This window comes from Calonectris borealis, unplaced genomic scaffold, assembly GCF_964195595.1.
Source record: "Calonectris borealis unplaced genomic scaffold, bCalBor7.hap1.2 HAP1_SCAFFOLD_44, whole genome shotgun sequence".
In the NCBI taxonomy this organism is placed as follows: Eukaryota; Metazoa; Chordata; class Aves; order Procellariiformes; family Procellariidae; genus Calonectris; species Calonectris borealis.
In genome coordinates this window covers 918,513-946,419 of record NW_027441456.1, presented here as the reverse complement: position 1 = coordinate 946,419, position 27,907 = coordinate 918,513, and the positions used below count along the sequence as shown (strand labels likewise).

Genomic DNA, 27,907 nt, shown 5'->3' with positions numbered 1-27,907 from the left:
AAGACACAGGTTCATGGATGGGTTTGCGGGAAAGAGACTGCTGGAGGTCTTTAGTCCAGTATCCAGGCTGAGACTTTGTGGAGTTGTAACCTGAAGAGCTCCAAAGGTGGAGACCACAGCAATGCTCCTCCTAGTCCATTTTATTTTTTCTAAGGATCATTCTAAAGTTCCCAAGAGGCAGTGTGTGGCTGTTGCCTCTATCATATCACTGGCCACTGCAGAAGAGAGCTTGGCTCCATCATCTGTTCACAAACAGAGAAGGACTGGTGGGAGATGTGGTGGTCGGAGACCGGCTTGGGCTTAGCGACCATGAAATGATAGAATTCTCAATACTTGGTGAAGTAAGGAGGGGGACCAGCAAAACCGCTACCATGGACTTCCGGAGGGCGGACTTTGGCCTGCTCAGGACACTGCTCGAGAGGGTCCCTTGGGAGACAGTCCTGAAGGGCAAAGGAGTCCAGGAAGGCTGGACGTTCTTCAAGAAGGAAGTCTTAAAGGTGCAGGAGCGGGCTGTCCCCATGTGCCGTAAGAAGAACGGGCGGGGAAGGCGACCGGCCTGGCTTAACGGGGAGCTCTGGCTGGGACTCAGGAAAAAAAGGAGAGTTTATCACCTTTGGAAGAAGGGGCAGGCAACTCAGGAAGAGTACAGGGATCTCGTTAGGTCGTGCAGAGTGGAAATTAGAAAGGCAAAAGCCCAGCTAGAACTCAACCTGGCCACTGTCGTGAGAGACAACAAAAAATGCTTTTACAAGTATATTAATGACAAAAGGAGAGCCAAGGAGAATCTCCACCCTCTATTGGATGCGGGGGGGAACGTTGCCACCGAGGACGAGGATAAGGCTGAGGTACTTAACGCCTTCTTTGCCTCAGTCTTGACCTGGTTTCGGCTGGGATAGAGTTAAATTTCTTCCTAGTGCTGTGTTTTGGATTTAGTATGAGAAGAATGTTGATAACGCACTGATGTTTTCAGTTGCTGCTAAGCACCCTGCTAGTCAAGGACATTCAGCTTAAAAAACAAAACAAAACAAAACAAAACAAAACAAAACAAAACAGGCGCTGGGGGGGGAGCAAAGCCAGGACAGCTGGCCCAGCTGGCCAACAGGGTATTCCATACCATGTGACATCATGCTCAGTATATGAACGGTAGGCATGTTCCAGGAAGTAGCGATCGCTACTTGGTTATCGGTCAGCGCGGGTGGTGAGCAATTGCATTGTGCATCACTCATTTTTGTATATTCTATCATTATCATTATTATTATTATTTTTCCCTTTTCTGTTCTATTAAACTGTCTTTATCTCAACCCACGAGTTTTTTCTCACTCCTACCCTTCTGATTCTCTCCCCGTCCCACTGGGGGCAGGGGGAGTGAGCAAGCGGATGCGTGGTATTGGCTGTCTGCCAGGTTAAACTATGACAGTTCTTTTTGGCGCCCAATGTGGGGCACGAAGGGTTGAGATAACGACACATCTGACCCGAACGGGTTAAAACAAATTTGTTATAAGCATTCATTATATCAGTTTAGTAGTCGCTGGTCACAATGTTGGTTTATTTGCTCTCAGAGTTGTTGGATCTGTTCTTGGAGTTTTGGTATGTAGCACCTTACTGGCTGTATATACTGCTGTTTGTTGGTATTTACGTGGGGTTTGTCATCTCTGGGAAACGGATTAAGGTCATCGCTTTGCTATACTGTGTGACACTGGTTTATGTTACGATATTTATTATTGATCAGGAGACTGTACTCAGTACTGCCATCATTCCTGTTCTTCGGGAGCTATTTTTTGGAAACTATTAATAATTACACTTCTTACCCCTTCTCCTCGGAGAGCCAATTTACGGAGGAGACAGCTTCCTTCATCTTCCCCTTCTCCTCCAAACTGATTACAACAGCTCTTGAGGATTTTGAATATCCTTGGGATGTTCAAACTAGCATGTTCCTATTGCTATGTCTCCTGAATGTGTTTCAGGCCTTGTTTAAGGTTAAACAACTAGTTAAGAATACCACCCAGAGATCTGCCCTGAGGCTGGATAGTTATGAGTGGCAGGGTGTGTGGGATAGCATGGGTAAGTGCCTAGGACAGTGGTCACCTCCAGTGTTTTGGAATTTCACCCCTGAACAAGTGCAGGATCCTGAAAAACTAGTAAAATATTTGGAGAAAGCATGCTGTCACCCTGGCAATTCCAGAGAAACACAAGTCCTTGCAACGTGCTGGGGCCTGGCCCATGCCTACTAAGCCCTGTTCAACACTATTCAGAACCCTCAAGGGGGAGAGAAGGTCTCCAGATCTGATGACAAAACGACAGGCACTGCGGCTACTCCAACCCCTGTGGCTACTCCAACCCCCACAACGGGCACTGCGGCTACTCCAACCCCTGTGACGAGCCCTGCGGCTACTCCAACCCCTCCAACCCCTGCGACAAGCACTGCAGCAACTCCAACCCCTGCGACGAGCACTGCGGCTACTCAAACCCCTGCGACGGGCACTGCGGCTGAACCAGAGGACCAACCCTTGTTGGTATCCGTCGCCCCTGTACAGAAGAAGAAATCTTGTAAGCAGAAGTCAAGTCATTTAGAAAGGGATGATGGAAAAGCAGGGCCATCACAAAGAGGGCAGGAGGAAGAGGAAGAACTCATAAATGAGGTGGAAACCACCCGATCCCTATCCCTGGGTGAATTGTGAGATATGCAGAGAGATTTTAGCCGTCGTCCAGGTGAGCATATTGTTACCTGGCTGCTCCGATGCTGGAATAACGGGGCCAGTAGCCTGGAATTAGAGGGGAAGGAAGCCAAACAGCTGGGATGCCTCACTAGGGAAGGAGGCATTGACAAAGCGATTGGAAAAGGGGCACAAGTCCTCAGCCTCTGGAGGAGACTGCTGTCAGGAGCGAAGGAAAGGTATCCCTTCAAGGAAGATGTTATATATTGGCTAGGCAAATGGACCACTATGGAGAGAGGTATCCAGTACCTGAGAGAATTACCCATGCTGGAGGTGGTTTATAGTGACCTGGACAACGACTAAACACCCAAAGATTCAGATGGAGTCCAGCGCACGCGACCCACGTGGCGGAAGTTGGTATGGAGCACGCCAGCGTCGCATGCCAGTTCATTGGCAGTACTGTGCTGGAAAGAGGAAGAAGCACCAACGGTGGATGACGTGGTTAGCAGACTCCAGGATTTCGAAGAAACTATCTCCTCCTCCCTTGTCTCAGCTGTGGAGAAACTGTCCCTGAAGGTCCAGCAACTCGAAGACGATAGGTCCTATTCCCCACCTGTAGGGACCAGTATCTCAGCCATTAGGAGTCAGCGTTTTTCTGCACAAGAGAGAGGATGTAGAAAGTACACACCACGGGGCACCCTGTGGTTTTACCTGCGTGACCACGGAGAGGTCGTGAGGCAGTGGGATGGAAAACCTACCTTGACCCTAGAGGCACGTGTACGTGAGTCGCAAGGAAAAACAATGACGCAAGGGGGTTCTTCCAGGAAAAATGCTGCTCAAGTTTTCAGGAAAAACCTGTCTCACGATGGTCCAGTTTCCAGTGAACAGTTCCCCAGACAGAGTAGAAGGGCTGATCTTACTTTGGATTGTAATTGCAATGAAGAAATTCTTGACTCACGTTTGCAAGAAGTGAGAAGCGGATACTATGACCAGAACTAGAGGGGCCCTGCCTCCAGCCAGGTGGAGGAAAGGGACAACCGGGTTTACTGGACTGTGTGGATTCGATGGCCTGGCACATCAGAGCCACAGGAGTATAAGGCTCTCGTAGACACCGGAGCACAGTGTACCCTGATGCCATCAAGCTATAAAGGGGCAGAACCCATTTGTATTTCTGGAGTGACAGGGGGATCCCAAGAGTTAACTGTATTGGAGGCGGAAGTGAGCCTGACCGGGAATGAGTGGCAGAAGCACCCCATTGTGACTGGCCCAGAGGCTCCGTGCATCCTTGGCATAGACTACCTCAGGAGAGGGTATTTCAAGGACCCAAAAGGGTACCAGTGGGCTTTTGGTATAGCTGTCCTGGAGATGGAGGAAATCAAACAGCTGTCCACCTTGCCCGGTCTCTCGGAGGACCCTGCTATTGTGGAGTTGCTGAGGGTTGAAGAACAGCAGGTACCAATCGCTACCACAATAGTGCACAAGTGGCAATATCGCATCAACCGAGACTCCCTGCTTCCCATCCATGAGCTGATTCGTCGACTGGAGAGCCAAGGAGTGATCAGTAAGACTCGCTCACCCTTTAACAGTCCCGTATGGCCAGTGCAAAAGTCTAATGGAGAGCGGAGACTAACAGTAGACTACCGTGGCCTGTACAAAGTCACACCGCCATCGAGTGCGGCCATGCCGGACATGCTAGAACTCCAATACGAATGCAGTCAAAGGCAGCCAAGTGGTACGCCACAATTGATATCGCTAATGCATTCCTCTCAATCCCTTTGGCGGCAGAGTGCAGGCCACAGTTTGCTTTCACTTGGAGGGGCGTCCAGTACACCTGGAACCGACTGCCCCAGGGGTGGAAACACAGCCCTACCATTTGCCATGGACTGATCCACACCGCACTGGAACAGGGTGAAGCTCCAGAACACCTACAATACATTGATGACATCATTGTGTGAGGCAGCACAGCAGAAGAAGTTTTTGAGAAAGGGGAGAGAATAGTCCAAATCCTTCTGAAGGCCGGCTTTGCCATAAAACGAAGTAAGGTCAAGGGACTTGCACAGGAGATCCAGTTTTTAGGAATAAAATGACAAGATGGTCATCGTCAGATCCCAGTGGATATGATCAACAAAATAACAGCCATGTCCCCACCAACTAGCAAAAGGGAAACACAAGCTTTCTTAGGTGTCATGGGTTTTTGGAGAATGCATATTCCACATTACAGTCAGATCGTAAGCCCTCTCTATCAAGTGACCAGGAAGAAGAATGATTTCAAATGGGTCCCTGAGCAACGACAAGCCTTTGAACAAATTAAATGGGAGATAGTCCGTGCAGTAGCCCTTGGGCCAGTCCGGGCAGGACAAGATGTAAAGAATGTGCTCTACACCGCAGCCGGGGAGAGTGGCACTACCTGGAGCCTCTGGCAGAAAGCACCAGGGGAGACTCGAGGTCGACCCTTAGGGTTCTGGAGTCGGGGATACAGAGGATCCGAGGCCCGCTATACTCCAACTGGGAAGGAGATATTGGCAGCATATGAAGGGGTTCGAGCTGCTTCGGAAGTGGTTGGTACGGAAGCACAGCTCCTCCTGGCACCCCGACTGCCGGTGCTGGGCTGGATGTTCAAAGGGAGCGTCCCCTCTACACATCATGCAACTGATGCTACATGGAGTACGTGGGTTGCACTGATCATGCAATGGGACCAAATAGGAAACCCCAGTCGCCCAGGAATCTTGGAGGTGATCACGAACTGGCCAGAAGGCAAAGATTTTGGAATATCCCCAGAGGAGGAGGTGACACGTGCTGAAGAAGCCCCACTGTATAATAAACTACCAGAAAGCGAGAAGCAATATGCCCTGTTCACTGATGGGTCCTGTCGCCTTGTAGGAAAACATCGGAGGTGGAAAGCTGCTGTATGGAGTCTTGTATGACAAGTCGCAGAAACTGCTGAAGGAGAAGGTGAGTCGAGCCGGTTTGCAGAGGTGAAAGCCATCCAGCTGGCCTTGGACATTGCCGAACGAGGAAAATGGCCAGTACTTTATCTCTATACTGACTGTGGATGGTGGCAAATGCCCTGTGGGGGTGGTTGCAGCAGTGGAAGCAGAAAAACTGGCAGCACAAAGGTGAACCCCCCTGGACTGCCGCATTGTGGCAAGATATTGCTGCCCGAGTAGAGAACCTGGTTGTAAAAGTACGTCACGTAGATGCTCACGTACCCAAGAGTTGGGCCACTGAAGAACATCAAAACAACCAGCAGGTGGACCAGGCTGCTACGATCGAAGTGGCTCAGGTAGATCTGGACTGGCAACATAAGGGTGAATTATTTATAGCTCGGTGGACCCATGACACCTCAGGCCATCAGGGAAGAGATGCAACATATAGATGGGCTCATGATCGAGGGATGGACTTGACCATTGATGGCATTGCACAAGTTATCCATGAATGTGAAACATGCGCTGCAATCAAGCAAGCCAAGCGAGTAAAGCCTCTTTGGTGTGGAGGACGATGGTTGAAATACAAATACGGGGAGACCTGGCAGATTGATTATATCACACTCCCACAAACCCGGCACGGCGAACGCTATGTGCTCACCATGGTGGAAGCAACCACCGGATGGTTAGAAACATATCCTGTGCCCCATGCCACCGCCTGGAACACCATCCTGGGCCTTGAAAAGCAAGTCCTATGGCGACATGGCACCCCAGAAAGAATTGAGTCAGACAACAGGACTCACTTCCGAAACACCCTCATAGACACCTGGGCCAAAGAGCATGGCATTGAGTGGGTCTATCACATCCCCTACCATGCACCAGCCTCTGGGAAAATCAAACGATACAACGGGCTGCTAAAGACAACACTGAGGGCAATGGGCGGTGGGACATTCAAGCATTAGGACACACATTTAGCAAAGGCCACCTGGTTAGTCAATGCCAGGGGATCTTTCAATCGAGCTGGCCCTGCCCAATCAAAACCATTATGCACTGTAGAGGGGGATAAAGTCCCTGTCGTGCATATGAGAAACATGCTGGGGAAGACAGTCTGGGTTACTCCTGCCTCTGGCAAGGGAAAACCCATTCGTGGGATTGTTTTTGCTCAAGGACCTGAGTGCACTTGGTGGGTAATGCGAAAGGATGGAGAAATCCAGTGTGTACCTCAAGGGGATTTGATTTTGGGTGAAAATAGCCATGGAACTGAATTGTATGATGTTAATTGTTATATGATATTGTATATCATTATTTCTATGGTTGTTATCAATGGTATAGCAGTAAAAATCACCCAGGTTAATGAAGAATGAACTCTGATGAAACCAAGCAAAGTGCAATGATGATAGAACCGGACAAGTGCAGCAATAATGGAATCAGAACTGGCTTCAGGATGCAACAGCCCAACACCACACACCATCTCTCTTGCCCTGAAAGACTGTTATGACAGCTGGAGCCCAAAGTCATGGACTAAATGAACTCAATGGACTTTTGAGAGCGATGGCCCATAGACTAAGGGAATGATATCTGTGTGTGTATATATATATATATATAAAGACAAGAAAGGTGATGGTGATTAATTGGAATGTATTAGCAAATGCGAACACTAAGCATGACGTAAATGGTATAGAATAAGGGGTGGATACTGTCCTGGTTTCGGCTGGGATAGAGTTAAATTTCTTCCTAATGCTGTGGTTTGGATTTAGTGTGAGAAGAATGTTGATAACACACTGATGTTTTTAGCTGTTGCTAAGTACCCTGCTAGTCAAGGACATTCAGCTTAAAAACAAACAAACAAACAAACAAACAAAAAACCAAACCCAAGCATTGGGAGGGAGCACAGCCAGGATAGCTAGCCCAGTTGGCCAACAGGGTATTCCATACCATGTGACATCATGCTCAGTATATGAACGGTAGGCGTGATCCAGGAAGTAGCGATCGCTACTTGGTTATCAGTCAGTGCGGGTAGTGAGCAATTGCATTGTGCATCACTCATTTTGTATATTCTATCATTATCATTATTATTTCCCATTTTCTGTTCTATTAAACTGTCTTTATCTCAACCCACAAGTTTTTCTCACTCCTACCCTTCTGATTCTCTCCCCATCCCACTGGGAGCGGGGAGAGTGAGCGAGCGGATGCGTGGTATTTGGCTGCCAGCCAGGTTAAACCACAACAGCCAGGAAGCCACAGCCTTGAGTATTTCTCATCCTCGCACTTCATTCAGCATCCTTTTATTTGGTGCTTTTCTGTGACTACTCTTTCTGCACAAGTTGTCATAAAAAGACAAATGTTTCACAAAAGATGATCATAAATGCTCTGTTACAGACCAGAAGTCTAACTGTGAGCTCTGGAGGGAGCCAGAAAGATTGTAATAAGCACCAGGAAGATCCAGGAAGCTCAAGATTGCTTTTGAAGAGTGAGTGGCCCTGAGTAGCTGTGGTTGGCCATGGGTAGTGCTGGGAGAGATGGTCTGGGGATGTCAGTGAGAAACATGGTAATGGCTGACGGCTTTAACAAATCCTTACAACCATGTCTGAGACCAGAAATTGGAAAGCAGATTGTCGGTGGACAAGGAGGGGGTTTGTTCTGGGAATATGTCAGGAAGGAAGACCCCTCCTATGCAAATCAGGGATGATTTCCATCTTGTGTGCATGGCTCACCTAGGAGATGATGAATGCCCACTGCTGGGGGTTGGCTGTGCTCAGTCATACCCCATGAGCTGACTTTGCTCTCCTCCCCTCCTTCACTCCCCACATTTGCATGGATCTCAGGAAACATCCATGAGCCTGGAGGAGGCACGAATCTCCTGGATTGAGGTCCCATCACTGCAGGGGAACAGAGAAGGGTTTGAGAGACACATGGGAGTGAAGGGAGAGAGTGGTGTGTATGTAGCAATAAGTGTGTTAAAGGCAGGAAGAAGACCTGAAATAGTGGGGGCGGGTGGGAGAGGGATCATGCTGAGATTAAATAGATTGAGTTTTGATTTTGAGGCAGCAGGAGAAGGAGGATGTGCAGGTCAGTGCTGTGATATGGAGATAAAAAGAGGATTCAAGTAAGTCTGGGACATCTTGGGTGCTAGGGGAGCATTAGTAGGGCTTTGGAAGAAGTTGGACAGTTTGTGAGGAACTCACAGGCATTGGCAAATCCTCAGATAACCACAGCTTTCTGTTTGAAGCAATAGCCATTGAAGACAGAGAGACATCAGCAAAGCTTGGGACATTGTGGGGTCAGAGTGAGGTGGAGAAAGAGGGGTGTGGCTAAAATCTGTAGGGAAGCAGGCACAGGTGTAGGACGGTATAGGACAACCTGTAGTGGGAACAGCCAAGAGGCTTGGTGGGTCTGGGTCCACCGCTACCAACAGAACTGAAATCCTTGTCCTCTCGACTATGGCTGCTGTGTCTTCCACTGAGGACCTTGACAAGACACCCGTCTGAAGGAAGGATGCAAAGAAGACAGAGTCAGGCTTTTTTCAATGGTGCCCAGTTACACAAGAGGCAATGGGCACAAACTGAAACACAGGAGGCTCTGTCTGATCATCAGGGAACACTTTTTCACTCTATGTGTGACTGAGCATTGACACACGTTGCCCAGAGATGTTGTGATGCTGTCATTAAGGAAAATTAAGCACCACTGGAAAGCAATCATGAAAAGCCCATGTTATGGATCGAGAGCTTCCTTGAAATATCCAAAAGGAAAGGTTAGGTCCGTGGGTGAAAGCTACTCCATACTCTGGGAGTCCGGTACCTGGTTTGAGACCACTTCCTGAGCAACATCTGCATTCCTGCAGGCTGATTGCCTGGACCTGCACCAGGCAGCGGTCAGGTCTCTTAGTAGGGCTTTCCATTCCCACTTCCAGAAAGGAACATGTCTCTCCATTCAGCATTCATAGAGCCCTAACTACGAGTTGAGGAAGCACATTTTGGTTAAGGGAAAGACCTTCCTGAGGCACATCTGTCCTCCTTGATTGCAAGGCTTAGGGCAGAGCTCATTTGGTGTCCCCATTTGTTTTGCAGATGGCTCGTTAGTGCCATTACCAAACAGGAAGTGAGAGATTTGGCCTACAAGCACTGCAGTGATCGGGCTGTGCCCTGGGCCCAGAGGCCTGCCTGGAAAGATGAGGAATCTTTCTCAACATTTAAAGAAAATATGAGCATGTTTTTCATTCATCAGCTCAAGTGGATTAAACACTTTTCATCCATAGACAACGCTTTCCCATGATGCCAACATAGACATTTCCAGCAATTGTACTATGCTCAGAAGAAGAAATATTGATCTTCCCTATTACATCCATGACACTGCTCTGCCCAGTATACTGTGTATTGTCTCTTAGCACTCTTTCACGTATTTCCATGTGTCGTGCTTGAACTGACCACTTCTAAAATAATCTTTTCAGCAGACTGTCTGGACGTATGCATTTTCCGGTGTCCACACAGTTTTCCCCCTTCTATTACTCTCCGTCCATTCAGACACCTCTCAGCTACCCAGGTGCTGCCCTGAGTTTCAGGAAGTTGAAAGCTTGCCTTGTCTTTCAGTAGTCTGCCTGATGGTCTCATTAGCCAACTCCTACAACCGCATTTCTACCTGTCCTTTCCTAGGTATCCTACTGAAGATGTTTCACTACGGTTACCCACAGTGGAAGGTAGACTTCAGTGGAGGCAATCTGGACTTCACATACAGCTGAGGAATGTGGTTTATTTTTACTGAATTATTCTTTTTTTTTTTTTCCTTGACAATTAAGAAATATCCTTCTGTGACTGTGACTAGCTGTTTCTCCATACCAGGCAGGTGTGGAATCAGTGCAAATAAGCCGAATCATTCAGCTACAGACTTTAGTGGAAAAAGCTTAGATTTGAGAAAGCATGATGCAAGTCCCAGGTGGCCACTGAGAGAAATGACCGGTGGAGGCGGGGGAGGGGAACCAATGAAGACGATGGGACATGGGACAAAGATGGCCCTTACAGTTTCTAACAAATGATCTTACCTTTCCTACCTATTCAGACTTCATCAGGAGATGCTCTGGATCAATATGAATTGGAGGAGACTTATACTACTTGTTCTGTAAGCAGAAAAATAATGAAAACTGGAAAAAGAAGAAATCCTATTTTATTGTTCCTGATTATTTAAATCTTCTCTGCTTGACTACACTCCTGAAATTTCTCAAACTAGCCACAGAAGACTTGAAGAATTAGGGAAAATTATGCACAGAGACTTGGCTTGTTAGGGTGTTTTGCATGTTAATGAGCCCTCTGGTGCCAAGTTCCTGATCTGCAGATACAAGCCTCTTAAAGAATTAGAAAGCAGAAGCAAATAGCAAGTTTCTGAGGGCGTTGGAGGTCCCACTGAGGGCCAGCACTGACAAAGCCATGAAGGGAATGACCAGTGAAGGTGTCCATCCCTGGGGGCTCGTTAAGCAAAAATTTGAGGACACTGGTTGCAGGTGGCAGAGGCAATGTGCGGGTGGCTCTGATGCCATGTAAGCTCTTAGTGTTTGTTTATCACCAGAATGGCCAAGCCCTGACCCCCAGGGCCTGGTAAAAGGGGTTCTCCCCTGCATTGCTCAGGACTTTGCCTAGGGTCAGTGTGAATGGGGTGGTGTGGCAGAGAGAGGAGGCATGTTTGTGGTAGATTCTGTTTCTTTAATGACAAATGGGTATGTGGCAATGCCTGTGAGTTCCACAAAACCCATCTGGCTTATTTTATAGCCCTGCTAATGGTCTTCAATCACCTAACATGTGCCAGTCCCAGACCTGCTTGCATTCTCACTTTGGATTCATATCCCAGCACTGCACTGCACATCCTCCTTATTCTGCTGCCTTCAAATCAAACATTGAACTATTCCACATTAGCATGACCACCCCTTGCTTTTTCAGGTTGTCTTCTGGCCTGTAACACCCTCTCTTCTACATACACACTACTTTCTCCCTATAATCTCATGTGTCTCACAAACCCTTCCCACCTCCCCTGCAGTAATGGGACCTCACTCTAGGAGGTTCATACATTCTCCAGGCTCATGGATGTTTCCTGAATTTAGGCAAGTGTGGGTAGGGAAGGAGAGGAAGACAGAAAGGTCGGCTTATGCGGCATGATGAGCGGTGTTCAGCCACTCCCAGCAGTGGGCATTCTCCATCTGCCAGGTTGAGGCATGCTCCCAAGATGGAAACTTCTCATATAAACACTGTTTTGCTCAGGGGCCTTCAGCCACACCCCAAGGGCACACCTACTCCTCCTCCACCCACAGGCATCAATGGCTTTTCATTTATGAGCTTGGACATGGTGTAAGGATTTGCTAAAGCCCTGAAACATCACCTTGCTTCTTGGTGACTTCCCTCCACCCTCTCTCGCATCCCTGCCAATCACTGCCTAATCACAACTGAAAAGTTAAGAAGCTCTCAAGGCTTTCCATCTCATTCTCTGGGGATGAGCATGTTTCTCCACTCACCATTCATGGATCTGAGAAACACCAGTGGAGGAAGCACATCCTGGGGAGGGGATGACCTCACTGAGGAACCTCTGTGCTCTCTGAGGTCTCATTGCTTGTGCAAGGCCTTGGGAGGAGTTTTTTTGGTGCCCATATTTGTACTTCCAGTGGCTGGTCTGCAATGGACTGGGAATGAAACAGAACTAATATCAGGAATGCTGTGGGAGGGGAGATGCAGTGTACTGGCTGTGGCTAAAGTGGAGTTAATTTTCTTCATAGCTGCCCATATAGTGCTATGTTTTGGGTTTGTGACAAAAACAGTGTTGATAATACACTGATGTTTTAGCTATTGCTGATAAGTAGCTGCACAGTGCCAAGGCTTTTGCTGTTTCTCCCACTTTCCTACCAGTGAGTAGGCTTGGGGTGGTGGTGTGGTTTAACCCAGCAGGCAGCCAAACACCACACAGCCGATCGCTCGCTCCCCCTGCCCAGAGGGACAGGGAGAGAATCGGAAGGGTAAGAGTGAGAAAACTCATGGGTTGAGATAAAGACAATTTAATAGAACAGAAAAGAAAGGGGGAGGAAAAAAAAAAATTATGATGATGATAGAATATACAAAATGAGTGATGCACAATGCGATTGCTCACCACCCGCCGAGCAATGTCCAAAAAACAACGATCGTTACTTCCTGGAACACGCCTATCATTCATATACTGAGCACAGCGTCACATGGTATGGAATAGCCTGTTGGCCAGCTGGCCAGCTGTCCCAGCTATGCTCCCTCCCAGCTTCTTGTGCACCTGGCAGGGGCTGGGAAGCTGAAAAGTCCTTGACTAGCAGGGTACTTAGCAACAACTAAAAACATCAGTGTGTTATCAACATTCTTTTCATACTAAATCCAAACCACAGCACTAGGAAGAAATTTAACTCTATCCCAGCCGAAACCAGGACAGGTGGGCAAGAAGTTATGCGGGGACACAGCCAGGACAGCTGACCCTAATTGACCAAAGAGATATCCCATACCATATGACATCATGCTCAGCAGTAAAAGCTGGGGGAAGAAGGAGGAAGACATTTGGAGTTATGGCATTTCTCTTCCCAAGTAACTGTTACTCATGATGGAGGCCTGCTTTCCTGGAAATGGTTGAACACCTACCTGCCAATGGGACATAGTGAATGAATTCCTTATTTTGCTTTGCTTGTGGGCACAGCTTTTGTTTTACCTATTCAATTCTCCTCATCTTGACCCGTGAGTTTTTCTCACTTTGCCCTTCCGATTCTCTCCCCATCCCTCAGAAGAGGGGAATGAGCAAGCAGCTGGGTGGGGGCTTAGTGGCCACATTATGGACTTATTTCTATTTCCACTAAAACCAGGAACAATACCATGCTCTAAAATTTCTTCTGGGGTGGGGTATCCCACCTCTAGGCTGGGATAGATGAGTTTGCAGATCTGCCCTTTGAAACAGTGCTCCCCTGCTCCCATATGTGTCCAGTTCTTTGGGGGTTTTTTTTAGAGTATTTTGTGTGAAGTCATCTTCAAGGCAGCACAAGCGAAAGCACAGGGCAGCTGGGTAAAAGACTAATGGACACTGCATTTCTCCTGACCCTGCACTAAGACACAGAGAGCTGAGCCCTTTTGCTTGTCCTGTCCCAAGACTCTTCACATTTTCAGTGATAAAAATGAGGATTTCTACTCCTAAAAAGAACACTCACCAGATGTAATGGTGGAAAACAAAAAACACAGACAAAATTATTATAAAGTTATGCTAAGCCTCTCTTCTGCAGCCCACACTCTTGCGAGCCAGATATAGAACTTTTCTTTTAAAGGTGGATTACATTTGACATCAAAGCTGTCAAAAAATAGCTCCCATGTACCCACTGTAGCAGAGCAAAGCTGACTCCTCAGCAGCACACAGACAGAGGTCCTGCTCCTCACAGCACACTCAGCCAGCACAAAATAGAGAAGGGAAATGCATTTCAACTGGGAGGATTTCTATGAAAAATGGAGTGGCTTTGCTCAGAAAAGTCTGTCATAATTTTTTCCTGTCTTTTCCTTCTTTGGACAGAGCCCCCATGCCAAGAAACAGCAAATGTCCAAAGGCAGGTCCATCACCAAATTCCTCCTCCTGGCGTTTGCAGACATGCGGGAGCCGCAGCTCTTGAATTTATGGCTGTTCCTGGTCGTCTACCTGGCTGCCCTCCTGGGCAATGGCCTCATCATCACCGCCATAGCCTGCGACCACCATCTGCACATCCCCATGTACTTCTTCCTCATCAACCTCTCCCTTGTTGACTTGGGCTCCATCTCCACTACTGTTCCCAAAGCCATGGCCAATTTCCTGTGGGACAACAGAGCCATTTCCTACATAGGATGTGCTGCACAGCGCTTTCTGGTTTTCTTCTTGCTTGGAGCAGACTGTGCCCTTCTCGCTGTCATGTCCTATGACTGCTATGTTGCCATCTGCGAACCCCTACGCTTTGGGGCCCTGATGGGCGCTTGAGTCAACATGGCAGCAGCTGCCTGGGGCAGTGGGTTTCTCAATGCTGTGCTGCACACTGCCAATACATTTTCTATACCACACCACCAGGGCAATGTTGTGGACCAGTTCTTCTGTGAAATCCCCTAGATCCTCAGGCTCTCCTGCTCAGATTCCAACCTTAGGGAGATTGGGCTTCTTATATTAAGTTCTTTTTTAGCTTTTGGATATTTTGTTTTTTCATTGTGCTGTCTTATGTGCAGATCTTCAGGGTTGTGCTGAGGATCCCCTCTGAGCAAGGACGACACAAAGCCTTTTCCATGTGCCTCCCTCACCTGGTTGTGGTTTCCCTGTATGTCAGCATTGGCATATTTGCTCACCTGAAGCCATCCTCCATCTCCTCGCCATTCCTGCATGTGGTGGTTGCAGTTCTGTATTCGTTGGTGCCTCCAGCAGTTAGCCGCCACATCTACAACATGAGGAACAAGGAAATCAAGGATGCTCTGTGGAAACTATTTGAATATGGTCTACTTGAGATTAATAAAGTGCCCATTATCCCAATAGGTCTCCCACGGTATCTCAGGAAAAGCCAGGACTAGGTTTTCTTCACATGTGTCTTTATTTTTCCTTTGTGGTTTTTTTTTTCCATTTTGTTTTTTGTTTTATACCTGTGATAATATTATTCTTGGTCTCCTACCTGTTTTTTTTTTCTTGATCCAAAAACCTTATGTACATATGGATCCAGGCTCCCTGTTTAGTTAAACTCAATAAAGAAACCAGCAGGAAATTATTTGTCTCAACTCCCATCTCTTCACATCTCCTCTGGAGATGGGGGAGCAGCCTCAGCATGCAGGGGGGGGTTAGGAGGAAAATGCCCAGCTGTCCCATGGAGGAGCAACCCCGGCAGCCATTCGGGTGCAGGGGTGAGGGGGGTCGATGCTGTGGGACTCTCTGAGAGGATGCCTGAAATCACTTTGTGAATCAAACCATAGAGGAAAAACTGATACAGAAGTTGAAAAACTAAACACGAGGAAATTCATAACTGTGAGAGAATGAGGAAACATGAGAGACTGTGCAGGGTGGAAGTGAAAGGGACAGGGAAGGTCATTTCAGTCATGTCTTTCCCTCCTCATTGGTGGTTTCTGAGGGCTTTGGGGCTGCCTGCTGCACATCCCAGCCCAGTAGCAGGACCTCAAGGGGTCATCCCAGCCACCTGTGCTCCCTGCTCAGCATTGCTGGTCACTAGCAAGGATGTCCCCAGGATGCCTGGGGCTGAGGCGGACCAGGGGCATGGAAAGTGCGCAGGACATGCCGGAGTGCGCAGCCAGGGAAAGTCCATGCCTGAGAAACATCCCTCTACTCAGCACCCCCTGGAAAAGGGATTCCCCTGAAATCTCTCACACCCATCTCCCGGACTGGATGAATGGCTTCTGCAGGCGATAATGACAGACACCATTAGGAGAGCTTACCAAATTCACTGCAGAGTGACCGATGTCCTCAACCCTCCTCACAGAATAGAAGAGAGAAACATGACCACTGGAGATCAAAACCTACATGTTCATCATACAGCCAGAGAGAAAGTAAGAAAAACACAGAAATAAAGCAGCAATTCTTGTGGTGAAATGAAGGTCATGGGCAGTCTGACCCAAAACACCCTGCCCAGACACTTCTTCCATCCCAGCCAAGGTAGTGGGTGCCCAGGGCTGGCTCAAACACACCCCAGCCCAGCTGTAACTCAGCACCACCAGCCCCTCCCAATCATCTCTGGTCCATGGTGCCTAGGCCCAGGATCTCTGGGGGAAGGAGGGAACTGGGATTGGAAGACATGCAGGAGAGGGCAGGACTCTGGTCTTCACGTCCAAGTTTCTTCTTTTGAAAGATCCAGCAGTTTCATTAACAATACCTAGACTTAGAATCACAGAATCATAGAATCATAGAATGATTCCACCCTTCCACTTCCACACTCAGCATCTCCAGCACCAACTTGCACTCCTCAGCATGAAGGGGTGAATTCTGTAATGCAAGTGGCTGGAAATGAGGACTGAGGTCAGGGTCTCACCCTCTGCCTCTTCTCCACCATGCTTTTCCCTTCCCTGGGCTCTCTGCAAACCAGAGAGTCTCTGTCAGGCCAAAACCCCTGGCTCTGCCCTTGCTGTCTTCTCCTAGCAGCTCCTGCAGTGACTTTTCAGCTGCACCCAAATGCCCCTGCTCTCCAGTGTGTCCTGGGGTTTATAGTAGTACTCAGTCTTCCAGATGTTTTTTTCTCTGTGTCTCAGCTCTCCCTAAGGATTACTCTTAATAAACAGAAAATAATTGATTCCCTGGTGGAATGACAGCTCTGAGCTGGTAGAAACTCCGTTCCCATCTCAAGAAAGGGCTGACCTCCCCTAAAGCCTCTAGGGTAGACTTGAAACCTGCTCTTCCGAAAAGAGCAAGTGAGGCAGGGCAGTGAACAGGGGCATCTCTGAACTTGGTCATCAGGGACAGGATCCCAGAAATGGTATTCACCTATCCTCCTCACAGATGACTGTACTGTCATTGACTCTTAGACTAATACAGTCCTGACTGCCTGAGTTGGTCCCTCCAGCCTCCCGCAATGGCCAGTGGGGAGGAAAAGGGAGCATTTTCTCCAGCCACAGAGACTTGCCCTGTCGGGTGGGTTGAGTCCTCCCTGAGGGCCCCCAAACCTCTCCTTAAGGCACCAGGACCTGGAGTGTGATAGAATAAAGGCATGTGAGCTACCTAGATGTCCTGACAGTAAAGGTCCATCTTGCCTACCTAGGAGGTGCCAAGGGGCCTCCTTTGCTCCTGTTGTGGCAGAAATGGTGCCCCAAGGCCTGATTCCTCTCTGCCCTGTTGGACTTCCATGTCATGAGATGCAGTGTCCTTGGCCCCTGCTCAGTCTGGAAAGGCAGGAGAGGGTGGCACCGTGGACACAGACATCTGTGTTGCAGCTGCTAAGGATAAGAGAAATGAATCTTAGTGGAAGGACTGACAGGAACTTGATATTCATACTCCTCATCTGGAGGGAGCCCGACACTGGACGCAGTGCTCATGTTATGGTCTCTGAGGTGTTGACTAGCGAACAAGGATCATGTCCCTGATCTCTGGGCCATGTTCTTGTTCATGCAGCCTTCAGTTCTGTGCCTTCCTTGCTGCTTGGGCACACAACTGGCTAACAGACACCTTGCTGTGCACCATGACACCAAGGGCCTTTCCACAGAGCAGCTCCCAGACTTGCTGGTGTCGGGGCCCCAAGGGCACTAACAGGATCTCAGACCTGCCTTGCCCCTATGGACCTGCCTGGTGAGCACTGGGCTCTCTCTGACCCTCATTACCCTCATTGGACCTAATCCTGATTTGCTGACTTGTGCTCCTGTATTGATCTTGATCCTACCTCATTACCACAAAGCTGTCCGGTGATCTGGACTCCCAGTTGACCCAGGCTGCCATCTCCAGGCCTGCTCCGGTCCCCTTGCTGGGGAGGCCCCTGCCCTGCTGGCTGTGCTCCTGTGCTGGGTTCACAGTTCTCCATCCCTCAGCAGCTGGACCTCACTGTTCCCCAAACACGCCATGACATGTTTTCACTTAAGGATCATTTCTGGAAATGGGATTTCTTTTTTCAACCTCTCAGCACAGGGAATAACTGAACATGTGAAACAAGGTCTTCTCACCCCAAGCTGTCCATTAATGGACACTCTCCATTAATGAAAAGGCATGAAAAAATCCCTGAAAGGGCCCCCTATGCTCAGTTGATGCCCATAGAGTCCAGACTGTCAGGGCCCTGAGGCAGGTGCCTTTGTCCCACTCAGGGCAGTGGATTGTGTGGGCCCAGGGCTAGCCCCATTGAGAGGCCCCACTGAGCGGCCACTCCACGCTCAAGCACTGTTTTTCAGCTCAGGCTTTCACCCTTGCCGTTTCCCTGTGCTTTGTTGCAGGTATGCCCCCATCTGGTCTCATTCCTTCCTGGCTTGGACCCTGATCCCAACCTGCTGGCCTGCCTTTCTCAACCCACCTCAGACCGGTCTCATTATGACTGACCTCCTGAGTGCTGCCTGGGCTCTCAGCTGACCCCTGCAGCCATCACCACACCTGGTCTGCACTTCTTGCTCCAGTGCTGTCCATCACCAGACCTTGTCCCCTCATTTGACTCACCAGAAGGAGGATAGGTGTCCAGGCATCCTGCCAGCTGCCCTTCCACCCTAGAGGAAGTATCAACCTTCCAGCCTCTTGGGCATGGCTGGAGAAAGGAGCCTGAAGTGCAGGAACAGGAGGGATTGGGTTCACTCAACTTACCTTTATAGTCAGAGGTGGGAAAGGGGGACTGTACTTCTTGCTTCTGTATTCTCTAGGTAATATAATGATCTCCTCAGACTTTTCCGGAAACTCTTGAAAACATGCCCAGTTGTGGCTCGCCCTATGCTTGCTCCCTGGCCTACAGGGAGAAGATACCCTCTCTAGAGGGAAGAACAATTTTCCCTTGAATTGCAGTGGGTGACAGATTTCAGTCTCTGTCCGTCTCTTCTCCCTGAATGCATCACCATAACTTCCAAGGAGCCTGATGGTCCCAACAAATGAGAAGAGCAGCCCAAGAGGGCAGGATGGTGGAACAGTGGTTCTGAGCAGCCCCAGTGAGCACAGCAGGCAACGCATCCTGAGTCATGGCCACCAGCCAGATTTTCAAGGAAAGCAAAGGCCTTTCCTGAGGTACTTCTTTTCAGGAACCTGAGCAGGGCTGACACCTCCATGAGGATCCTTCAACCAAAACTGAGGAGAAGAGGTGCTTCTTCTGTAACTACCTTTGCATGAGATGATCCTCAGCACCTCAAATTGCTTTTCTTGGGTTTGCCCATCATCCCATCTCGGATTTGGCCTGAGGACACCATCTCAGCACTGCTGTAGTCTCCAGAAAGTGTCCTTCTTGGAGAGTGAAATGCTAAGTGTGAACTAGTGACTCCCAAAACCTCCTACAATACCAAGACAAACAATGACCCACAGATGAGTGCCAGCTGGAATGGGGCCTCTGGAGATCATCTGCCCCAGCACACTTGTAAGCATGAGCAGAGATTTGGTTGTTCAGGGCCCTGCCAGGCTGAGTCTTGAGCATTTCCAGCAATGGCATTCTGCAGCAGGAGGTGCTGGTTCATTGTGATCCCAGTAAGAAAAGTATCCAGACTCTGCCAGGTGTCATTCACAATCCTATTTCTCAGAGCTAGCACTAAAAGAAGAGAATAACTTACATCCCTTTAGATGCCAGGAACCTGGAGCGGTGCAGTATCGAACACTCCAACCCATGTGCAGCTGTGCAGCCTCCGTCCATAGAAGAGAGTGAGTGTCCACCTTTCAGTCATTCAAGCTATTATAGAACTTTCTTACAAGGAAACAACTCTGTTTGTCATTTCTATTGTTGTGGTGGAGTGACCTTGGCTTGCCCCAAGAGGCCCACTAAGCCACTCTATCACTTCCCCTCCTCAAAAGGACAGGGGGAGAAAATACAATGAAAAGCTCCTGGGTCGAGATAAGGACAGGGAGATCACTCACCAATTACCGTCATGGGCTGAAAAAACTTGACTTGGGGAAAATAATTTAATTTATTGCTAATTAAACAGAGTACGATAATGAGAAACAAGAACAAATCTAAAACCACCTTCCCCTCACCCCTCCCTTCTTCCCAGGATCAACTTCACTCCCGACTTCTCTACCTCCTCCCGCCCGAGCAGCGCAGGGGCATGGGCAATGGGGTTGCAGTCAGTTCATAACATTTCATCTCTGCTGCTCCTTCCTCCTCACACTCTTCCCCTGCTCCAGTGTGGAGTCCCACCAATGGGAGACAGCCATTCACGATATTCCCTAACGTCAGTCCTACCCACAGGCTGCAGTTCTTCACAAACTGCTCCAGCATGGGTCTTTTCCATGGGGTGCAGTCCTTCAGGAAAGGACTGCTCCAGCATGGGTCCCTCACAGGGTCACAGGTCCTGCCAGTAGTCTGCTCCATCGTGGGGTCTCCACGGGCACATCCACCTGCTCTGACATGGATCCTCCTAAATATAGGGGTCTGAATGAAAGTCTGTGTGGGAAAGAGGCTTTTGAAGTGACACTACAGTTAAAGGGGAAGTAGTCAGTCTGGATCCTGGAGACTGGCAGAAATTTGATCTCACTGTGTGTTTCTGCTTCCATTGGAAAACTCTGGAGTACCTCCAAGGTGTATGGTTTGGCAGATCTGTTCCAATAAAACCTGGGCCCTGCTGGAACAGAAATATCCCTCTCCAGAATGAAACGGAAGACCTGGTTACCCGGGATACAGAGAAGGCGGAGGTATTCAATGACTTTTTTGCCTCAGTCTTCACTGGCAAGCGCTCGAACCTCACTGCCCAAGCCGCAGAAGGCAAAGACGGGGACTGGGAGAATGAAGAGCCGCCCACTCTAGGAGAAGATCAGGTTCGAGACCGTCTAAGGAATCTGAAGGTGCACAAGTACATGGGACCCGATGAAATCCATCCACGGGCCCTGAGGGAACTGGTGGATGAAGTTGCTAAACCACTACCCATCATATTTGAGAAGTCGTGGCAGTCCGGTGAAGTTCCCACTGACTGGAAGAGGGGAAACATAACCCCCATTTTTAAAAAGGGAAAAAAGGAAGACCCGGGGAACTACAGGCCAGTCAGTCTCACCTCTGTGCCTGGGAAGATCAGGGAGCAGATGCTGTGGAAGCTGTGCTAAGGCACATGGAGGACAGAGAGGTGATTCGAGACAGCCAGCATGGCTTCACCAAGGGCAGGCAAGTCCTGCCTGACCAACCTTCTATATGGCCTTCTATGATCGAGTGACTACATCAGTGGACATAGGAAGGGCTACAGATGTCATCTGTCTGGACTTCTGTAAGGCCTTTGGCACGGTCCCCCACGACATCCTTCTCTCTAAACTGGGGAGGTATGGATTTGATGGGTGGACTGTCCAGTGAGTGAGGAATTGGTTGGATGGACACATCCAGAGGGTAGTGGTCAATGGCTCAATGTCCAGATGGAGATTGGTGACAAGTGGTGTCCTGCAGAGGTCCATACTGGGACCGGTACTGTTTAATATCTTCATCAATGACATAGACAGTGGGATCGAGTGCACGCTCAGCAAGTTTGCTGAGTGGTGTGGTTGACACGCCTGAGGGCTGGGATGCCATCCAGAGGGACCTGGACAAGCTCGAGAAGTGGGCCCATGTGAAGGTCATGAGGTTGCACAAGGCCAAGTGCAAGGTCCTGCACCTGGGTCAGGGCAACTCCCCGTACCAATACAGGCTGGGGGATGAAGGGATTGAGAGCAGCCCTGCTGAGAAGGACTTGGGGGTACTGGTGGACAAAAAGCTGAATGTGAGTCGACAACATGTCCTTGTGGCCCAGACAGGCAACCAAAAAGAAGCGTGGTCAGCAGGTCGAGGGAGGTGATTCTGCCCCTCTGCTCTGCTCTGGTGAGACCCCACCTGCAGTACTGCGTCCAGCTCTGGAACCCTCAGCACAAGAAAGACATGGACCTGTTGGAGCTGGTCCAGAGGAGGGCCACGAAAATGATCAGGGGGATGGAACGCCTCTCCTATGAAGAAAGGCTGAGAGAGTTGGGGTTATTCAGCCCAGAGAAGAGAAGGCTTCGGGGAGACCTTATTGCAGCCTACCAGTACTTAAAGGGGGCTTATAAGAAAGATGGGGACAGACTTTTTAGCAGGGCTTGTTGCGACAGGACAAGGGAGAATGGTTTTAAACTAAAAGAGGGTAGATTTAGACTAGATAGAAGGAAGAATTTTTTTACAATGAGGGTGGTGAAAGACTGGAACAGGTTGCCCAGAGAGGTGGTAGATGCCCCATCCCTGGAAACGTTCAAGGTCAAGTTGGACGCGGCTCCGAGCAACCTGATCTAGTTGAAGATGTCCCTGCTCACTGCAGGGGGATTGGACTAGATGACCTTTAAAGGTCCCTTCCAATCCAAATTGTTCTATGATTCTATGATTCTATCACATTCCAGAGGACATGTCTGGAAACAGAGAAATTTGGCTGTTCAGCTGCCTGAGAGACCCCTTTGTCTGGAACAGGAGCCTGGCATGGCTAGGGAAGGTGGAAAACTTTACCATGCAGATATCTCAGGGTGAGTGAGATCTGCTTGAGAATGTCCCAGACGAAAAATGGTGCATAGGAATCATGTTCTAGTGGCAGCCTGTGTTAGGTTGATCCTGGCCAGCTACCAGACACCAACCCAGCTGCTCTCTCACTATCCCTCCTCAAATAGGAAAACGAGAGAAAATAAGACAGAAAAACTCTTATGGGTGGAGTTAACAGGGAGATTACTTGCCAATTATCATCATGAGCAAAACAGAATTGACTTGGTGAAAACTAGTTTAATTTGTTGCCCACAGAAATAGAGTTGGATGGTGAGAAACAAAGACAAAACTAAAACACCTTCTTCCTACCCCTTCCTTTTCCCAAGACACAATTTCACTCTTCATTCCTGACTCCTCTATCTCCTCCCTGCTGAGCAGTGCAGTGGGATGGGGAATGGGGGGGGTTCAGTCAGTCCATAACAGTTCCTCTCTGCGGCTCCTTCCTCCACACACTTTTCCCCTGCACCAACGTGAGCTCTCCACAAGCCACATAGAATAGGAAGAGCAAAGGTGACAAAACTTGTCGGTCAAGATAAAGAACCAGTGAGCCACATATGGGGTCTTTGAGAAATAGCCGCGTAAATGTAAATCATTCTCTTTGAGTGACTTCGTCCAGCCGTTATAATTAGGCAGGATGAATCCCATCCCTTACAAATATCTAACATCAACTGAAGGGACTCCCCTCCCAACTGCCCAGCTGTGTCCTTCGCATGGTGAGCACCCTCTGGTTCTGGCTGTAGAAGCACTGCAGCAATATGGCTGTGCCTGGGCCCTTGTGTATCAGTTGGGATCTTGTGCATCCCATGAAGATTTGGCTGGCTCTCTCCTTTCTGTTTTTACACCGCCTGGACCTGCCCCTTCATCTTCTATGCCTAAAAAAAAACAAAAAAAACAACTCAGAGAATAAACCTGGCATGTCTGAGAGAAGTGCTGGCAGGTGTAGCCATTGTTTGATACCAAAGAAATAGTAGCAAGAGAAAAGTCATTATTCTAAACATCCCATGCAAGAGGCTAAATATCAAAGGGTTACAGATATTTTTTTTTTTTAAGGTAAGAATGACTGACAAGAGTAAAATTAGATAACTTTGGTTGTTCATCATCATGAAGAAAATGTACATTCCACCGTTACTCTTATTAGCAATAGCAGCACTAACTCTAAAACCTCCCTGAGAACTTTTTAATCTTTCCTCTGCTCCACAGGTCAGCCTGCTTAGGTCCTGAGCAGACTACCTTGAACCTCTCCAGTTGTCATTCCTCCCAGCACTTTTTACATAGGAGATACAAGTGTGAAATGTCAGTGTAAACATGTCCTCACAGGAAAGTTTCTCCAATCAAAATGTGGAATGGAGATAAATCTGTACTGACATGGAATGAGAGAAAGTGTCATCAACTTTCTCATCCATACCCATGAACTATGAAGAAAAATCATGAGCATTTATAGAAAACCCTTCTGAAAATGAAGACTTATTTCACAGCTGTTATGTCGAGGTCTTTTCTGCATGTTTAAATTTCTGCCTGGCATCTTCATTCAGGTTTGATCCAGTTGTGCACAGAGATGGCCACTGCCCTGGGGTACCTGAAGGCCCAGCATGGGACTGGGAAATGTGACTCAGGATCTATGGGAGCCCTTCTGGAGCACGAGCTGCTCACCAGGCAGTGTATGTCAAGGCATCTCATTGCAGAAAACAAATTTCTCTCCATTGACTAGAAAGGGAAGACCTTTGGGCAATTGCGCTGCAGATGTCCAGCATTTGAGACCAGTCTTATCCTTTGCCATCACCAATAGAAGAGTCAAATACAATTTACTTTGCAGGGAATGAAAAAGGAAAGAGTTGGATGTTGGAGAGACGACTTAAAGAAGTTCCTGTAACACAGATGCGTCAAAGGCATAGTCACCCTGCTACTACTCTCTGTCAGTCAAGGCAGCTTGTCACCTCAGTGTGTGACTCTCTCAAAGAGTGAAGGTTGGCTTCCTACTCTGACCGGATCAGGATGGGAAGCAGACCCAGCTGGAAGGAGATTCCTGCAGTTGAGCCCCTTTCCATCTTCCAAGTCCCAAAGAGACAATGGCCAAGGAAGGTGTTTGGTAGAACCATAGGACATTTCCAATACGTGAGAGGAATTTGTGTGCTGCACTAGAACTGGCCTGTGGTGTTTCAAAGAACTGGCATGAATCACTCTCCAGTGTTACATGCCTTGGCCTGTGTTAAATGCCTAGACTGCCTTCTTCCAGGGACAGCTGCAGGGGTGTGAAGCCGGTGTGCAACCAGCAGTGCCCCAGGATTGTCCTTCAGAGCAGGGTCCCTGCACCCCAAGGGGCTTTTTGCTGGGGCAGGGACTCTGCCGCCTGTCAGGGTCAGCACTCAGCCTGCCTGGGGAGCTCCCCACGGCACTGTGAGAAGAAGCTGTGTGGAGAAGAAATGACCCCTGGCAGGACAGGGCAGGATCATTCTGGTGTCAAAAGGGGGCTGCGTGGGTCAGGTTTGCTCACAGCTCCAGATCACCTCCCGGGCATTTCCGAGGGGACTTTCAGGAAGAACATCAAGGCAGCATTTTCCTGAAAGGTAAGGACTCTTTGCTTTGAGTTTTCTACTCTTGGTTGGCTGGATGGGCAGTGAGAGATAGGAATTTATTTCTCTGCTCTGGAGAAGGCACTGACACCCTGGTTCTAGTAGGGACTTCTCTGAGCTGCTCCTTAGCCCCTGCACACACAGAGATGCCCCTGGGCTGTGCCTCACTGCCAGGAGGGGTCTGCAGGACAGAACTGAGCACACAGCTCAGTCGAAGACAGCAATGATGTCACCCTCTGTCTCCTCTTCTCTGATGGTTGCTCAAAACTCATCCTGGGATTGCAGCGCCAGAGGACCTGCACCCTCAGCTGCAGAGGAATTAGCAGGGGCAGGAGCTGAGACACAGCTGTGCTGCACACTGCCAATACATTTTCACTACCACTCTGCCGAGGCAATGCTGTGGACCAGTTCTTCTGTGAAATCCCCCAGATCCTCAAGCTCTCCTGCTCAGATGCCTACTTCAGGGAATTTCGACTTCTCGTGTTTAGTGCTTTTGCCTTTTGGGGGTGTTTTGTTTTCATTGTGGTGTCCTATGTGCAGATCTTCAGGGCCGCGCTGAGGATCCCCTCTGAGCAGGGACGACACAAAGCCTTTTCCATGTACCTCCCTCACCTTGACGTGGTCTCTGTTTTTGAGGACCACCACATTTGCCTGCCTGAAGCCCGCCTCCATCTCCTCCCCATCCCTGAATCTTGTGGTTACTGGTCTGTACTCATTGGTGCCTCCAGTGGTGAATCCCCTCATCTACAGCATGAGGAACCATGATCTCAAGGAAGCAGTGTGGAAACCGATGACTGAATGTTTTCCAGAAGCTGTAGTGTGTCCATCTGCTTCAACATATGACTCATAGTGTAACTCATTACTGGCCCAGCCTTGCTTTATAAGGTTTTGTTATTGTTGTTGTTGGGTGGGTTTTTTTCTTTTCTTGCTTTTTTTACTTATGATAATGTTGTCCACAAAGAAATGTGGACACCCCACTTCTACATCATTATCTACCTCACTACTATGACCCAGAAACTGTGTAAATAAGGAGCTATACTCCTTCTCTAATTAAACAAAATAAATGTACTTGCATTGACTTGTCTGTCTGAGACCCAAGCAACTAAAACCAAACCAAATGTTTTTCCTCATTGGTTCCCTAGCAAGTTAGAGGAGAAAGAAGGACCTAAAACCTTCGGTGGAGAAAGGGCAATGGAGCAATCATGAATCCCCCCTCCCTGAAATGGGGAATGATCCCAGTCCTTAGACAAATCTCTTCCTCTTCTCTCTCATGACCTGCATGGTGTTTGTATTTGGGAAAACCCTCATCATCATGCTGGTGGTGGCAAACCAGCAACTGCCCACCTCCAATGGCTTCTTCTTGGGGCATTTGTCTTCCCTGGAGACATTGTAAAGATCCACAACCCTGCCCCAGCTCATGGCCGGCTTCGTGACTGAGGATAGCACGATCTCTGCTCACCAAGGTGTTAGTACTGTTTCCTGCACCTTTTGCATGTAAAGAGGGTTTACTCCTGGTGACCACATCCTGTGATCAGTACTGGGTAGTGTGCGCCACCCCCTGCTCTCTGCAAGACTCATGAACTGGGAGTCTGTTTCCAGAGGGCAGCTGCACCTTGGCTAGGGGGATTTCTGTCATCTACATTCAGTCGTGTCCCAGATACACTTCTGTGGCCCCAGTGGAGAGGGCCACTTCTTCTGTGAATTCACCCCGTTGCTGGAGCTCTCACACAATGACACCATGAAACTCATGCTCTTCCCTTTCATAACCTGCTTTTTAGATCCCATCCTCCTCTTCCTGTTCACATGATCATCCTGTGTGCATCAGAGCTGCCACCCTGGGGCAAATCTTCCATCCAGCGTGGGCAGGCAAAAAGGCCCTCTCCACCTGCTCCTCTCACCTCATTAGTGCCACTGTTTTCTATGATACCTTCATCCTTGTCTGTGTGATGCCCAGAACAGCCCTCCTGAGATCGTTTGACAAAGCCCTTTTTCTACACCATCCTCGTGCCCCTGGTCAATCCCTTCATCTACAGCCTGTGGACTAGAAATATTGAGGGTAGGAAGGCACTGAGAAAAATTATCAGGAAAGCTGTGAGCCACACAGAGAACCCATTGGAGTTGTGGGCCTGCTGGAAGAAATCACTTCTGCTTCTCTTCTGAACAGGCCCCAAGGACCTGGACAGGTGTGTGCTGTGTCCTGGGCACTCCCCTGGAAGTGTGCGATACGGAAGGAGGCTTTTGGTGTGGGAAGGGGCAGAGAGGTGCTGGTGGACATGGCTGGTGTCATCATGGGACCTCTCTCAAACATCTTGGAAAAGCCAGAAAGATCAGGCAGGTTCCAAGGTCCTCAGAAAAGGCAAATATCAAACTCATCTTCAAGAAGAGCAAGAAGGAGGATTGGGAATATACAGACTGGTCAATGTCACCTCACTCCCTTGGAATGTGATGGGGCAAATACTCTTGCAGACATCTCCAGGCACTTGAAGGACAAAAAAGGGATTGCTGAACCCATGTGGGAGGGGAAAGAAGGGCATGTTGGGTACCTGGACTTTTGCAAATCCTTGGATACCGTCTCCTCTAGTCTCTTTAGAGACAGATTGTTGACATCTGGACTGAAGAAGTGGGTGTTATGGTGGATGGGAAGTTGGCTGGCGATAAGGAACAAATGCT

The 27,907-nt window shown here is 48.8% G+C and overlaps 1 protein-coding gene and 1 pseudogene across 1 annotated transcript in view; one reads left to right on the top strand and one right to left on the bottom strand.

Annotated features, from left to right (window-relative positions):
• Positions 1 to 27,907, bottom strand: part of LOC142076355 (uncharacterized) — an 801,642-nt gene that overhangs the window by 376,378 nt on the left and 397,357 nt on the right. The window lies entirely within an intron of this gene.
• LOC142076323 (olfactory receptor 14A16-like) lies at positions 14,141 to 26,488 on the top strand (annotated as a pseudogene).